We start from the raw sequence: 16,117 nt of genomic DNA, 5'->3' as shown, positions 1-16,117 counted from the left end.
CTGCATACAGGTTTCTCAAGAGGCAGGTCATGTGGTCTGGTATTCCCATCTCTTTCAGAATTTTCCACAGTTTATTGTGATCCACACAGTCAAAGGCTTTGGCATAGTCAATAAAGCAGAAATAGATGTTTTTCTGGAACTCTCTTGCTTTTTGCATGATCCAGCGGATGTTGGCAATTTGATCTCTGGTTCCTCTGCCTTTTCTAAAACCAGCTTGAACATCTGGAAGTTCACAGTTCACATATTGTTGAAGCCTGGCTTGGAGAATTTTGGTCATTACTTTACCAGCGTGTGAGATGAGTGCAATTGTGCGGGAGTTTGAGCATTCTCTGGCATTGCCTTTCTTTGGGATTGGAATGAAAACGGACCTTTTCCAGTCCTGTGGCCACTGCTGAGTTTTCCAAATTTGAAAAACCATAGATTTGACCAGATGGACCTTTGTTGGCAAAGTAAATGTTTCTGCTTTTCAATATGCTATCTAGGTTGGTCATAGCTTTTCTTCCAAGGAGCAAGCATCTTTTAATTTCATGGCTGCAATCACCATCTGCAGTGATTTTGGAGCCCCCCAAATAAAATCTCTCACTGTTTCCATTGTTTCCCCATCTATTTGCCATGAAGTGATGGCACCAGATGCCATGATCTTAGTTTTCTGAATGTTGAGGTTCAAGCCAACTTTTTCACTCTCCTCTTTCACTTTCATCAAAAGGCTCTTTAGTTCTTCTTCACTTTCTGCCATAAGGGTGGTGTCACCTGCATATCTGAGGTTACTGATATTTCTCCCGGCAATCTTGATTCCAGCTTGTGCTTCATACAGCCCAGCATTACTTATGATGCACTTTGCATAGAAGTTAAATAAGCAGGGTGACAACATACAGCCTTGATGGACTCCTTTCCCAATTTGGAACCAGTGCATTGTTCCATGTCCAGTCCTAACTGTTGCTTCTAAATACACTGATAAAGACCATACTGAAAAATAAGTTCAAATAGACTGGTCTTAATTTTTAAAGTGAGGTATCATTGGAGCCTAAAATCATATACCCATATGAAGCAAATTCCAAAAGACATCAGAAATATAGAGTATTATTTAGAAACAGACATGGGGTTGTTATAACTATATAGCCCATTCTGTGTAAGGCCCATGGGTGTGTGCATGCTAAGTCACTTCAGTCTGACTCTTTGCAACCCTATGGACTCTAGCCCATCAGGCTTCTCTGTCCATGGGATTCTCCAGGCAAGAATACTGGAGAGAGTTGCCATGTTCTCCTCCAGGAGGATCTTCCCAACCCAGGGATTGAACTTGTGTCTCTTCTGTCTCCTGCATTGGCAGGCAGGATCTTTAGCACTAGTGACACCTGAGAAGCCCCATGTAAGGCAAGTAGAATAGTGCAAACAATGAGTACTCCCCAAACCTTGGCTATTTTTGTTGTTATTTAGGGGCCACCCTCAGGTGCTTCTTCTTTAGCCCTCAGTCTCTCTGATCATCAGGGCTACCTGCTAAGCCTTTCCAGCAATTCTTTCCTTAAAATTAACTAATTGATTATTGGGCTATACTGGGTCATAGTTGCAGCACATGGGATCTTTAATCTTTACCATGGCATGCAAACTCTTAGTTGAGGCATGTGGACTTCAGTTCCCTGACCAGGGATCAAACCCAGGCTCCCTGCATTGGGATCATGGAGTCTTAGCCACTGGACCACTTGGGAAGTCTCTGCAGCAGTCTCTTTTTTTTAATTGAAGGAAAGTTGCTTTACAGTGTTGTGTATAAGCCATAATTATATACATATCTCCTCCCTCTTGAGCCTCCTTCCCCTCCTCCCATTCCATCCCTCTAGGTCATCACAGAGCATGAGGCTGGCCTCCCTATGTCATACAGCAGCTTCTCACCAGACATCTCTTTTATACATGGTAGTGTATATATGTTGATATTACCTTCTGCATTCACCCCACTCTTTGTCTCCCCAACTGTGTCTACAAGTCCGTTCCCTACATCTGCATCTCCATTCCTTCCCTGCAAATAGGTTCATCAATACCTTTTGTCTAGATTCCATACATATGCATTAATATATGACATCTGTTTTCTCTTTCTGACTTTTCTCACTCTGTCTAACAGGCTCTAGGTTCATCCACCTCACTAGAACTGACTCAAATTCATTTTTTAATGGCTGAGTAATATTCCATTTTATATATGTACCATGTCTTCTTTATCCATTCATCTGTTGATGGACGTCTAGGTTGCTTCCACGTCCCGGCTATTGTAAAATAGTGCAGTAGTGATGTTCAAGCTGGTTTTAGAAAAGGCAGAGGAACCAGAGATCAAATTGCCAACATCTGCTGGATCATCAAAAAAGCAAGAGAGTTCCAGAAAAACATCTATTTCTGCTTTATTGACTATGCCAAAGCCTTTGACTGTGTGGATCACAATAAACTGTGGAAAATTCTGAAAGAGATGGGAATACCAGACCACCTGACCCGCCTCTTGAGAAACCTGTATGCAGGTCAGGAAGCAACAGTTAGAACTGGACATGGAACAACAGACTGGTTCCAAATAGGAAAAGGAGTACATCAAGGCTGTGTATTGTCACCCTGCTTATTTAACTTCTATGCAGAGTACATCATGAGAAACGCTGGGCTGGATGAAGCACAAGCTAGAATCGAGACTGTCAGGAGAAATATCAGTAACTTCAGATACGCAAATGACACCACCCTTATGGCAGAAAGTGAAGAGGAACTAAAAAGCCTCTTGATGAAAGTGAAAGAGGAGAGTGAAAAAGTTGGCTTAAAGCTCAACATTCAGAAAACTAAGACCATGGCATCTGGTCCCATCACTTCATGGGAAGTAGATCGGGAAACAGTGGAAACAGTGTCAGACTTTATTTTGGGGGGCTCCAAAATCACTGCAGATGGTGATTGCAGCCATGAAATTAAAAGACGCTTACTCCTTGGAAGGAAAGTTATGACCAACCTAGATAGCATATTCAAAAGCAGAGACATTACTTTGCCAACAAAGGTCTGTCTAGTCAAGGCTATTGTTTTTCCAGTGGTCATGTAGGGATGTGAGAGTTGGACTGTGAAAAAGGCTGAGCGCCAAAGAATTGATGCTTTTGAACTGTGGTGTTGGAGAAGACTCTTGAGAGTCCCTTGGACTGCAAGGAGATCCAACCAGTCCATCCTAAAGAAAATCAGCCCTGGGTGTTCATTGGAAGGACTGATGTTGAAGCTGACAGTCCAGTACTTTGGCCACCTCATGTGAAGAGTTGACTCATTGGAAATGACCCTGATGCTGGGAGCGATGAGGACAGAAGGAGAAGGGGATGACAGAGGATGAGATGGCTGGATGGCATCACTGACTCGATGGACGTGAGTTTGAGTGAACTCCGGGAGTTGGTGATGGACAGGGAGGCCTGGCGTGCTGCGATTCATGGGATCGCAAAGAGTCGGACACGACTAGAGCGACTGAAGTGAACTGAACTGTGTCTTTTATAATTCTGGTTTTCTCAGGGTATATGCCCAGTAGCTGGGTTGTTGGGTCATTTGGTAGATTTATTTCTAGTTTTTTAAGGAATCTCCATACTGTTCTCCATAATAGCTATATCAGTTTACATTTCTACCAACATTGTAGGAGGGTTCCCTTTTCCCTACATCCTCTTTGGCATCTATTATTTATAGATTTTTTGATAATGACCATTGTGATAGGTGTGAGATAACACCTCACCGTAGCTTTGATTCACTTTTCTCTAACAAATAGTGATGCTGAGCATCTTTTCATGTGCTTATTGGCCATCTGTATGTTATCTTTGGAGTTCTTAATGACAAGGCTTATTTCCTCTGAAAATCAGCACCTCATAAATATACTGAGCTTGTGTTAGGGGTAAAAGAAAATATTCTTTTTATTGCACAGAGAGAAAGAAGTAAAGGTGTTGGGAAAAGAAAACCACAGAAGGTCAAGTTCCCAGAGCTAGAACCTCTCTCAGAGCAGAGCTGCATGTTCCAGTTTCGTACAGCTTGGCTTCATTGTCTGCTGGTCATTACATCACAGACCCTTGGAGTAGAATGAGCTATGGAGATTTCTCCACGCTGTACCCTGTCTCCTCCAAACCTGACAGCTTGTTAAATATTCCTGTTTCCTTCGCTTGCCCCTTATAGCTTATGGCAGGAATCAGGCATGTAGTTAAAAAGACAGTTTGCCTTGCAAGCAAACTGACTTGGGATCAAATTCTATTTCTATGCCTCTGAACTCTGTGATATTGGGCAAGTTGACTTTTTCTGTCTTGATAGGAAAATAAGAATAGTAATAGCTACTTTTCTTTTTTTTTTTTTTCGGTTTTGTGAAGAGTAAATGACAAAAATGGCTAAGTTTCCTTATACAATGTTTGGCACACAAGTGTTCAACTATAGTTATTGCTATCATTTTTTTCTCTATCAAGGGCTGATTTTCCTTTGGTTTTATTATTATCGTTATTCACCTTTTGACCCATGTTTCAGTAGACCTATTTTTAAATATTTTCATTTTTATTTATATACTTGGCTACACCTGCCCGGGTCTCAGTTGCTGCAAGGGGATCTTTAATTGCAGCACGTGAACTCTTGGTTGTGGATCAAACCTGGGCCCCTTGCTTCAGGACCACGGAGCTTTAGCCACTGGACCACCAGGATAGTCCTTGATTTTTCTCTGGACATTCTACTACATTGATACACTCCTGAAAGTGAAGGGTGCCTTGAACAAAGCATAACTCCTTTGATACCATCCCAGATCTGGAGAAATGACAGAGATAGAGGTAGATGAGGGCTTGTTATGCACAGAGCATTGTGCTAAATACTGAACATGCAGTATCCCGTCAGAGCATTACACAAGTCTTTGAGGTGACATAATGTAGCATTTATCATGAAGAAGCTGAGGTTCACAGAGGGTAAACAATGTGCACAAGACCACACACAGTTAAGGTGTGGTCAGGTGGCTGGGGTTGAGAGTCGCCTTCTATGACTGGGAACTAGGGTGAGGTTCTGTCTGAAGCAGCACTTTGGGGCTGGGGGTGGGGCAGGGAGGTAGAAAGCCAGGAAGGCAAACCTGGTCAGAGTTTTTCAGAAAGAGTTGCATTTTATTGATTTTTTTAAACTTTTTTTTTAATTGGCCACTCTGTAAGGCATGTGGGATCCTGTTTCCTTCACCAGGGACTGAACCCAAGCCCCCAGCATTGAAATTGCAGAGTCTTAACCACTGGAGGCCCAGGAAAGTCCCAAGAGAATTACATTTTAAATCGTGGTAAAAATTCAAGTCCCCAGAGCCAAGCAATATTGGTTTCTTTGGAATCTAAACAACAGCATTTCAGGGAGAAATAGGATAGTGGTGTTGGAGGCAAGGGAACTTAGGGTTTCCTGAGCTAATTTTGTGAACGTAAGTGTGTGCCTGTATGGGCTGGTGGGTGCCTGAGTGAGTCTGAATTAAAGAGGCTGCGTCAAGGCAGACATGAAACAGGGCCTACCGGAAGCTAAAGCTCCATGCATTCTGCAATGTGCTGAGTGAAGTTAGATCTAGATTGGTCAAAGCCTGAAACAGCATTCTTCTGTTGGGTGGTGGAAAGTCAAGTCCTGTTCTGTGTGTGTGCTCAGTCGCTTCAGTCAGGTCCAACTCGTTGAGACCCCATGGACTGTATCCCACCAGGCTCCTCTGTACATGGAATTTTCCAGGCAAGACTACTGGGGTGGGTTGCCATGGCCTCCTCCAAGGCATCTTCATGGCCCAGAGACTGAACCCTCCTCTCCTGCATTGGCAGGCAGTTCTTCACCCCTAGTGCCACCTAAGAAGTCTGTAGAGCTCTCAAAACTCTTTAAACTAGTGATGAAGTTGTCCCTGCTTCCCTATTCCAATCAGAGATGGACTTGTGTTGAGTTACAGAACGACTTCTCAGCTTCCTGGCTCCCTCTCCTCAGCATCTTGAAGGCAGACAACTCTTACAAAGCAGATCTGCTGGTTCAGTCTAGGGGATACCCAGGATCAGTTTCATAAACTCTTTCTCTTCTCATCTCTTTAACTTCGTAGCTGTCTGCGCATATAGGAATGTCCTCCTGCCAGTCCTGAGAGACATAAAAGCCCGGTGGTGGATGCGGAACCATCCTAAGCAGCTCAGTCCAACAACCTATGATGTTAATAGCAAATCCAGATCCCCAAGTTCCAGTAGGGGGATTAGTTCACTACTCAACCTGCTTTTCTCAATGAGTTCTAGGTCGATGGAAAGTGCTTTGATAAGAGACATCTTTACATGTCATTTCTCGATTTTGTTTCCTTGAAGACAGAAATTATGCTTATTTCTTAGATGACACTCTGAAAATTTATCATGATGTTAACATTTGCTCTCCATAAGTACACATAGAGATAGATAGATATGGATGCATGCACGCTCGCAAGCACGTGCGCACACACACACACACACACACGGTTATTCCATCTAAGTTCCACATGAGAACTTAGACTTGCTTTCACATTGCTCAGAACTGCTGGCATCAGGAAGAACTGCCCTGCCTTTCCTTACAAAGATATAATTATAACAATTACTGATGATTGGTAACTGAGAAAGAACTGCCAGTGACAAGTCTAATTAGATGCTGAAAGAGAGTGACATGCCACATTTAGCTGATTCTGACTCTTTCTGGCTAGAATCTTCCTGAACACAAACTAGTCATATTTACTTGCCTATCAAGGCAAATTAAACTAGGTGAAAGAAGCACAAGTTCTGGCATTCCCATGGTAGGGAATTCATATGTGTTTGTATTTTAAATATATAGTGGGTTGGCCAAAAAAGTCCATTTGGGTTTTTCCATACAATGTTATGGAAAAGACCCAAAAAAACCATTTTTGCCAACCCTATACATTGCTTGTGAGAGTGATCACTCACTCAGTTGTGTCTGACTCTTTGCAGCCTCATGGACTGTGGCCCACCAGGCTCCACGCCCCATGGGATTCTCCAGGCAAGAGTACTCGAGAGGGTTGCCATGCTCTCCTCCAGGGGATCTTCCTGACCCAGAAATCAAACCTCAGCCTCCTGTGTCTCCTGCATTGGCAGGTGGATTCTTTACCACTGAGCCACCTGGAAAACCCATCCATTTCATACAGAGAAATTTATGTTTTCCTGTATTATTGCTTTTACTACTGTCTTTAGAGAAAGAAATAGGAAAGATGAAGCAGATGTGATTTTTTGTATTTCTCCCACTAAGTACACTGAAAAGGCTTGGACAGTACATAGAGAAAGACTTAAGATGATTCTGAAAAGAAGAGAGAAAGCTGACTAATGATTTTGAAGAGCAACATTGTGATAAGTTTTCTTTTTATTTCACCGTTCTCAGACACGGTCTCAAGAAGTTGGCATTCCCAAACACGAGTGGGTGCTGACAAAAAAGACTACCAATAACCTGCTCTCTTAATCAGAGGACCAGGAAAAGAGAAAACTATTAGACAATAATTGGTCTGCTCCTGCCAACAACATGGAAAATACCGAGGTCCCACCCCACCCCTCCAGCAAAGGCTGGGGAGGGAGCATTTGCACCTTGGTGAGGCTGTAACGAAGCACTACAAAGCCCGCACTCTTCCCTATGGGGGTGATGTTCTAGAACGGCCAGAACCAACCAGGCCTTCCATTCCTCCTTTGTGGACTGCAGTGTGCCCCCCCCTCTCCCGGGCGGGATCAGAGGAGGCCTAATGGAGTGGACTTTCACCACCACCCACCAGTAATGAGCTGCCCCCACCCTCTATCAGAAGAGGCCACGTGGAGAGCAGTAAGGAGGAGGCTCCAATGCCTTCTCCAATCAGCAGAGCCTAGTCAGGAGCCGGAACCCCCAGCTTTGCTCAGCAGTAACGAGGAACATCCAGAGGCCAACAGGATGCGAGTGGGGTGGGAGTGGAGACCCCGACTTCTACATTCCCTGCTGGAGCAATGGCAGAGGAAGTCAGCTAAAACAGAAGGTTTAATTAAGATCCATCTCTTACAAGGCAGTACCCAAAATGTCTAGTTCTCAGTCAAAAATTACTTGTCACATCCTGAGCTAAAAAGATCTCATATGGAATGAAAAAAGAAAACCAGTAGATGCCAACAGCAAACTGACAGAGATGTTACAATTATCTGACAAGGATTTTAAAGCAGCCACTGTAAAAATGCTTCAGTGAGCAATTGAGAACACATTTCAACCCCTCTCCCGCCCTCCCAAAAGAAGTCAGCCAAAGGCTCAGGGAAAAAAAGTCTTGATTTCACCAAACACTTTGCAAAATTGTTGTCAGTTTCTGCAGCAATGAAAGTAAACTCAAAGCTTTATTTTAACGGACTTGGAGAACTCATTGTCAGTAACAGACAATTTGGGAGTAAAGATGAGTGGTCTGCATCTGGCCTTGGCTCCCGGGAGGCCTCAGTGGCCAGGAGGAAGGCAGATGGGGCTTGGATCAGGCCTAGCATGTATCCTGGGAGACAGGATCAGCATGAGCAGTGAGTGTGTGTTAGTATCGAAGTCAGGAAGGCAAGCCCAGGACACAGTCAGAGAGTCCTGTGATCCAAGGGAGACTAGACTAGACACAACTTCCAATTAAGCAGCCTGGGGTTATCATTCAAGGTGATCCACCCAACAGGTGGGGATTCTAGACAGTAAAGTGCTGGGAGTGCTTCCTAAGCTCTAGCACAGAGGACCTGTCCGTAGACACAGCAAAATGGGTTTATGGATATGTATCTTAGCTCAGGTCAGACCCTGCATAAACAGTGGTGGTGGTGATTTAGTCACTCAGGTGTGTCTGACTCATTGCGACCCCATGGACTGTAGTGTTCATGGGAATGTCCAAGCAAGAATACTGGAATGGGTTGCCATTTGCTTCTCAGGGAGGCAGGGAGAAGCAGAAGCTGGCTTGCTTGGGCTCTCCCCATTGTCAGGACACCTAATACCAGAAGGCTGCACTAACAGAGAGAGGCCTGGGCAGTGCCTGGGAAGGTGGGGCAGATAGTCTAAGCTAAATCACAGAACTACATAACTCTCAGACCTAGCCTCATAGCTCAGTCGGTAAAGGATCTGCCTGCAATGCAGGAGACCCAGGTTCGATTTCCGGGTCAGGAAGATCCCCTGGAGAAGGAAATGGCAACCCACTCCAGTATTCTCGCCTAGAGAATCCTATGAACAGAGGAGCCTGGCGGGCTACAGTCCATGGGGTCTCAAGAGTCGGACACGACTTAGCGACTAAACCACCACCACCACTGCATAACTCTCATCTGATTAGCAGTCAGGGTAGGCTGGTTATTGAAAATGTAAAAAGGCACTAATAATCTTCCATATACATAGAGCCAGTGTTTTCACTCTGTCATCCAGAGATGGCACTGAGTATAAGCCTGTTACCCTCTCATCTATCCAACCCCATGGCCTGCAAATCCTGGTCACTGTGCTTCTCACCTGGGCTTCCCAGGTGGTGCTAGTGGTAAAGAACTGCCTGCCAGTGCAGGAGACATAAGAGATGTGGGTTCCATCCCTGGGTCAGGAAGATCCCAGGAGGAAGGCAAGGCAACCCACCCCAGTATTCTTGCCTGGAGAATCCCATGGACAGAGGAGCCTGGTGGGCCACAGTCCTTAAGTTTTGAAGAGTTGGACATGACTGAAGCAACTTAGCACGCGTTCCCACTTGAGTTCATATATGTCCTTATGACTGAACTCCATCTCACCTTAATGAGTAGCCTTCTGTTTTTACATCCCAGGAAGTGGCAGCAGGGGTGGTAGGTGGTGGTAGAGGAATGGCAGAGGGCTAGAAATTGAGTGGCAAGTCAGCTCACCTCTTGCCATCCATGGCTCTTCCATTATTTCACTACATTTTGTGGGACCCCCTTTCGACCTAGTTATTGCATATAACTCTTTGACCTAGTTACTGCTGAGCCACTTGCATTCATCAGTCTATTGCTGTTGATATAACTGTTTGCTTTTGCCAGAATTATTAGTATTACTCATAGTTCCCTCTATCACTGTCTTACCCTACTACAGAAAGAAAGAGCTAAGTATCTATACTTTATAGACAGAGATATACTGGGCAGAAGAAAGAAAATTTGGAAAGATACAAAGTTACAGCCTTACTTTATGCCGAAGTTACTCCAGATGAATTAAAGATTTATGTGTTAATTAAAAAGGAATAGAAGAAAATGTGGGTGATTATAAAGTAAGGAAGATATTTCTAAAAATACCAAAAAATATAGAAATCATGAAAGAAAATATTAAAATGGTTCAGATTTTACTAAAAATGAAAAATGTCTGCATTGTCTTGGTTCTTTCTGGGTAGCGATATTTAAGTGACTATTTTATCTTATTGTATTTCTATTTTTTAAAAAAGTTTTTAGCAAATTTATGGAGAAGGCAGTGGCACCCTACTCCAGTACTCCTGTCTGGAAAATCCCATGGACAGAGGAGCTTGGTAGGCTGCAGTCCATGGGGTCGCTAAGAGTCGGACACGACTGAGTGACTTTACTTTTCACTTTCAGGCATTGGAGAAGGAAATGGCAGCCCACTCCAGTGTTCTTGCCTGGAGGATCCCAGGGACGGGGAGCCTGGTGGGCTGCCGTCTATGGGGTCACACAGAGTTGGACATGACTGAAGTGACTTAGCAGCAGCAGCAGCAGCAGCAAATATATAAAAATGAAAATTATTTTACATGGTCTATACAATAAATAACATTGAAAGTCAAACAGCAAATTGAAGAAAAAAGTTGCAGCATATAGAATGTAATATATAGAGTTCTTAAACTTCAATATGAAAAATACTCAGTTCCCAATAGAAAATCATATATAAAATTTGCTAATAGTATATCACAAAAGTGGCATTAAAATGAGTGATAAATTTTAAATATGCTTACTGTAATACTTATTGAAGTATTATAGTATAAATGCAAAATGATACAATATTAAGACACATTTCAGTGGGTGCCTATCAAAATGCCAGAGATTAAAATAATTTTATACATAGCTAGTGGCCTTGTAAATTGTTGTAGCTTTTTTGGAAAGACATTTGGTGATGTGTCAAAAGATATTTTTTTTACAGTTGGAACAGCAATTTTTACAAGCTAGCAATTGATCTTTAAGAAAGGATCATAAATATGTCAAAAGTACAGATTTTATCCAAAGAATTTTTTAATAAGAATAAATTTAAATGTTTCCCCAAATAAGAACGTTAAGTAGCTTATGGTGTATCCATAAGGTTAAAAGAAAGTAATATATATATATATTCCTTTTATAAATGAATTTTCAGAACAATAGCTGATACGAAGAGTATACAATACATTTTATTTGGTGAAAAAGCAGTACGTGAAATAGTACATATAGTGTCGACTTTCTTTTCTTGGTCAAAAGAAAATTCATGTATGGAAAAAGACAGAAGCAAGATACACACATCAAGTGTGAATAGTGGTTACCTCTAAGTGGTGGAATTGTTTGGCTTGTCTATGCTATATACATTTTCTTTAATTAGCATACATTCTGTGGGAAAATATTTAAACTGGGTTTTTTGTTTTTTTTTTTTACAAAGTTGGCTGCCGGCATGGGCAGATAAAACAAGCCGCACTCTTTGTATGGTCTGTCACCCCTCCACAAAGGGCTGATATTATTTTGCTGACAACCCTGAAGACCACTCAATCTCACATTGCAAATCCTGCCATGATGGGAACAAACCCAGTTCAAGGAGAGAATTTCAAAACGTACTCAGGTGAACAGTTTCTCCTCTTCCAGACTCAGGTGCACAAATGTTACAGTAATATTTTTGTCCACAGATTCGGAGAGAAAAAAATCTGACCCGGGAAAGACACGCCCTTGGTTTGTCCATTGTGAATTTCTTTGAGAAGTACAGGGAGGGGAGGGGTTGGGGGGTTCCGTGTGGTTGGTTTTTACTGAATAGCACTAAGCTTCGAGAAAGCCCATAACTAATTGGCTCTGTCGGAGGGGGAAATGCTATTAAGACTTTTTTCTTTCTTTCTTTCTTTCTTTCTTTTTTTTTTTAAAGTGCAGTAGGCACAGAGCCGTGACACGGCATGTTGTGCAGTAATATTGGTGTTCTAGCCGATGCTCTCCTGGACAGAGGACGAGGAGAAAAGCGACTGAGATTAGCATCCAGTGACCAGCATCACATTTGCATCTGAAAGTGCCGCCAGGAACAGCTGAGGCAGCATTTGTGCAGGAGGAGAGGGGACTTGCATAAATCCACCCAGGCTGTGTGTCCTGTCCGAAGCCTCTGAGTCAAGACTTGCACAGCTCTAGACTCCAGAAGAGTATTAACATCTTATCTCAAAAGAAATAGCCCCTATCTCAGGTTAAATACTCCATTTGGTGAGGATTCCAAGAGCGACATTTTTAGTTCCTTACCAGCTCTCTGTTCATTTTTGTCTTTTCCTCATCCTTCCTGCCTAAAGCTCCACCTCTTTCACCATAGGGAGAATGTGGTCTGATATTCCTTTGTTACGTCATATGAAAATGTGTGGGGGAACAGTCCTTGAAGTTGAACAGATAAAAATCTTTTTAGCCCTGAAAATCTGATTGATTTTTCACCCTCCCTGAGGGTGTGAGTGCAGGACCTTACTTGGTCAATTGTTCCGGTACACAACTCTGTCCTCTGGGGGTGGGGCGCTGGGGCAGGAGTTGGGGGAACAGCAGGGACAAAGGAATTCCACTTCCTCCTCAGGGAAAGAGAAAAACTTGACATTGTGAGTTTTCCCAGGCTTCTTTTGGGACCTCAAATAAGACTGAATTGCATCATTTCAGAAAAATGCAAGAGGCAACCTACACCCCATCCATAAGCTCTGATAATATAGAGTCCAGGGATTAGAGAAAGGGAAAAACACACGCATGATTTCCTGACCTGAGCACAATTAAAGACCTTGATTGCAAAACCTAAGTGCCTCCAGACTGAAGAACCACAGAAGCAGGCACTGAAATTCACCATGAAGGGATCCTAATGCCACATGGAGCTCTTTCACAACCCAACCCGGAGACACATATGAGAGTCTTTTTCTACTGCAAAGTAAACTCAAGGTTTTCCATATTGGAAACCTTGCCCGTCCCTCCAATAGAGATCAGTATTTGAAGACAAACAGAGCTTTTAAGATGTGGCTATTTATTTCATAGATTTCCTTTTCTGAATGGAGAAGGAAATGGCAACCTACTCCAGTATTCTTGCCTGGAGAATCACCGGGACAGAGGATCCTGGTGGGCTGCCGTCTGTGGGGTCGCACAGTGTTGGACACAACTGAAGTGACTTAGCAGCAGCAGCTTCTCTGAGGTCTCAGGCCAATTTCTTGATATTCAGTTGTTTGCATTTGTTTGTGCTTTAAAACGTCTTGATTATTTACTGTTGAACAGCAAGGATGGGCTCAGAGTGAAGCTGCTGAACTTGGGACCCTACCCAACTACTCAGAGGGCCTCAGTGACCATCCCAGTGGCAGCCCAGGCCCAACTGACATGACGGAGAGGGAGTGGGTTTCTATTAAAGAGCTGTTTATTAGGCACCTATTGTGCTATAACTGTGTTAGAGAATGCAAAGATAAATGTGACACCAGCCCTGCCCTTAAGAATGTCATAGTCTGATGGGAAAATACACATAAATATGAATTAATGTAATATGATAAGTGCTAAATTGGCACTATGAACAAACACTATTTTTATACACTGATCTTGGGCATAGAGGAGGGCCTTTAAAAATCCTTCAGCAAAAATCATGATCTGAAAGAATTTATCTAGACTTATTACAGAGAATCCTTTCTTTGACTTCTAATTCAGTGGTATCCAAGGTAGGTGTGGTACCCTAGGAGGTGCAGAAAATAATTGTGAATGCAGAAATAAAATATTATAACTTATGTTTATGCTTGTTAATGTAGTCTTTAGATTTTTTGTATGTATTTTATAACATTATGGAATGGTTCAATGGTAAATGTTTATCACTTACAAAAATAATATACTATATTGGGAGGTGCATGCTCAAAATATGTTAGTACAGTAGTGTGAGCAAAAGTTTGAAAACTACTGGAATCATCTGCAAGGCCTGCACTGTCTTCCTTTGGGCTTTTGGACAGTTTGTCTGTGTCTTGGGAGCTCAAGTTCACCTGACTGTCTTCCATCACCTTTGCTCAGAAAAAAAAAAGAGAACCCTCCTATTACCTATATCCTTCCTCCTTTGAAGGCTGTCTGTAATTATATGATCCCACTTTCCCCTTTATGTCATAAAGGGATGAGGAGGCAGACACGCATTAGTTATTAGTTGAAATAATTTATTCAGCTAAGGCACTACTCAGGTGCTCTCTGGGAGAAACAAAGAAACAAAGCAAAACAACCCTGATATTGGATGAGGTATTCTACTAACAAGAAACTGGCCAAAGTCTTAAACAGAAAAGTAAAAATCACAAAGCCTGTTGCTACAAGAACTATAAACGCCATGAGATAAATGAGACAGGGTAAATGAATCAGTGTAACTAATCGCTACTTGTGGGATTTTGTAGTCATACAGGTTGGAGTTAAAAACCCAACTTTGCCACTGAGTATCTGAGAGATCTGAGCACTTACTGAACACTTTCAAGTGTATCAGTTGCTGTTCTTGGGTTGCAAGGAATAGAAACCACCTCCACAAGCATTCCCAAAAGGAATTTGTCGGAAGGAAACATGGAGTCAAAGGAAGAGCTGAAACCCAGCCTTTGCAAAAGAGAAGATCTAGGGCAGTTTCAGGGATCTTGGCAGTGACATTAAACCTCTTGTATCTTTAGGGTTCTCAGCTCTGACAACTCCACTCTTAACCGCTATTGAGTCCTCAAATGTGTCTCCACTCAGAATTCAGATTCTCAGGATTGAGATTCTAAATGGCTTTCTTGGTCACTTGCTTATCTCTATGATTGGACAGAGCTGAGATATACATACAGAAAAATCCACTCCACCCCCACCAAACCCTGAGAAGTGGAAGATCAGCACCTCCACAATAAAAGACAAGTGAGACACACTGAGATGGGAGGAGAGGTAGTGATAAGTCCTCATCAGGACCCCACCTCATGTGTGGCAACCTACAGCCAAGAGGGCCTTCCCCAAATAAGGAACTCAGGAAGATCCCCTGGAGAGGAGAATGGCTACCCACTCCAGTACTGTTGCCTGGAGCATTCCATGAACAGAGCAGCCTGGTAGGCTCCATGGGGTCTCACAGAGTTGGATACAATTGAGGACACTTTCACTTCTCACGTTCCTTTAGTAGTGAACAGATTGTGCCCCATGTCAGACACTCTGATCCTTGGGGCCAACATGGAAACATTAGGTTTTGAAAACCAGAGGAATTAGTGATAGCACTGCAGGGACTAGAGAACCAACTCTTAAAGGGTTGATCTGCAGACCCACTTGCCCTCAGATCCAGCCCAAAAGCAATAGTCTGAAAAGCATCTGGAGTATAAGGGCTTAAAGGGACTACTGGAGAGGCAGAAATTTCCTGAGACCTTATCTGGAAATGATAGTGCTGATGGATGTCATTTTTGCAATCATCCTAGCTCGCTTGTGACAGAGCTGACAGGCTTAATTTTTTGGTGTCTTCCTTCTATCCTGCTAGCACAAAGATGTCCCACCCAACTTGGCATAGCAAGCAGGCAGGATCTATGCCCTGCATTGGATAGGAGCCCTAAGCTGAGCCCTCCCCTTACAGCAGCTGAGCTGCAACTGGATCAGGCAAACTTCCTGTGCCCTGTTCATCCTGTGGCCCTAAAGACAGTAGGTACATGCAGCCCAGGTAAGGGATGCCCGTAGAAGGCCTGGCTCTGGTGGCTAAGAGAGATTTTATTTCTGAGTCACGTGAAACATCTACACAAGACCACTTCTTCATTTTGCCTGTTACAGACAAACACACATAGGTAGGCAAAATGAGGTGAGAGAGGTATTGATTCCAAACCAAAGAACAAAGAAAATCCCCAGAAAAAGACTTTAGTGAAACAAAGATAAGCAACTTAGCTGATAAAGAATTCAAAGTACCAGTCATAAAAATGTTCACTGATCTTAGGAGAAGAATGGATGAACACAGAGATAATCTCAAAATGATAGAAAATATAAGAAGGAAGTTATAGGACTTCCTTGGTGGTCCAGTGCTTAAGAATCCACCAGCCAATGCAGGG

The sequence above is a fragment of the Oryx dammah genome, unplaced genomic scaffold (genome assembly GCF_014754425.2).
Source record: "Oryx dammah isolate SB20612 unplaced genomic scaffold, SCBI_Odam_1.1 HiC_scaffold_21, whole genome shotgun sequence".
In the NCBI taxonomy this organism is placed as follows: Eukaryota; Metazoa; Chordata; class Mammalia; order Artiodactyla; family Bovidae; genus Oryx; species Oryx dammah.
Note: the sequence above shows the minus strand (reverse complement) of the source record.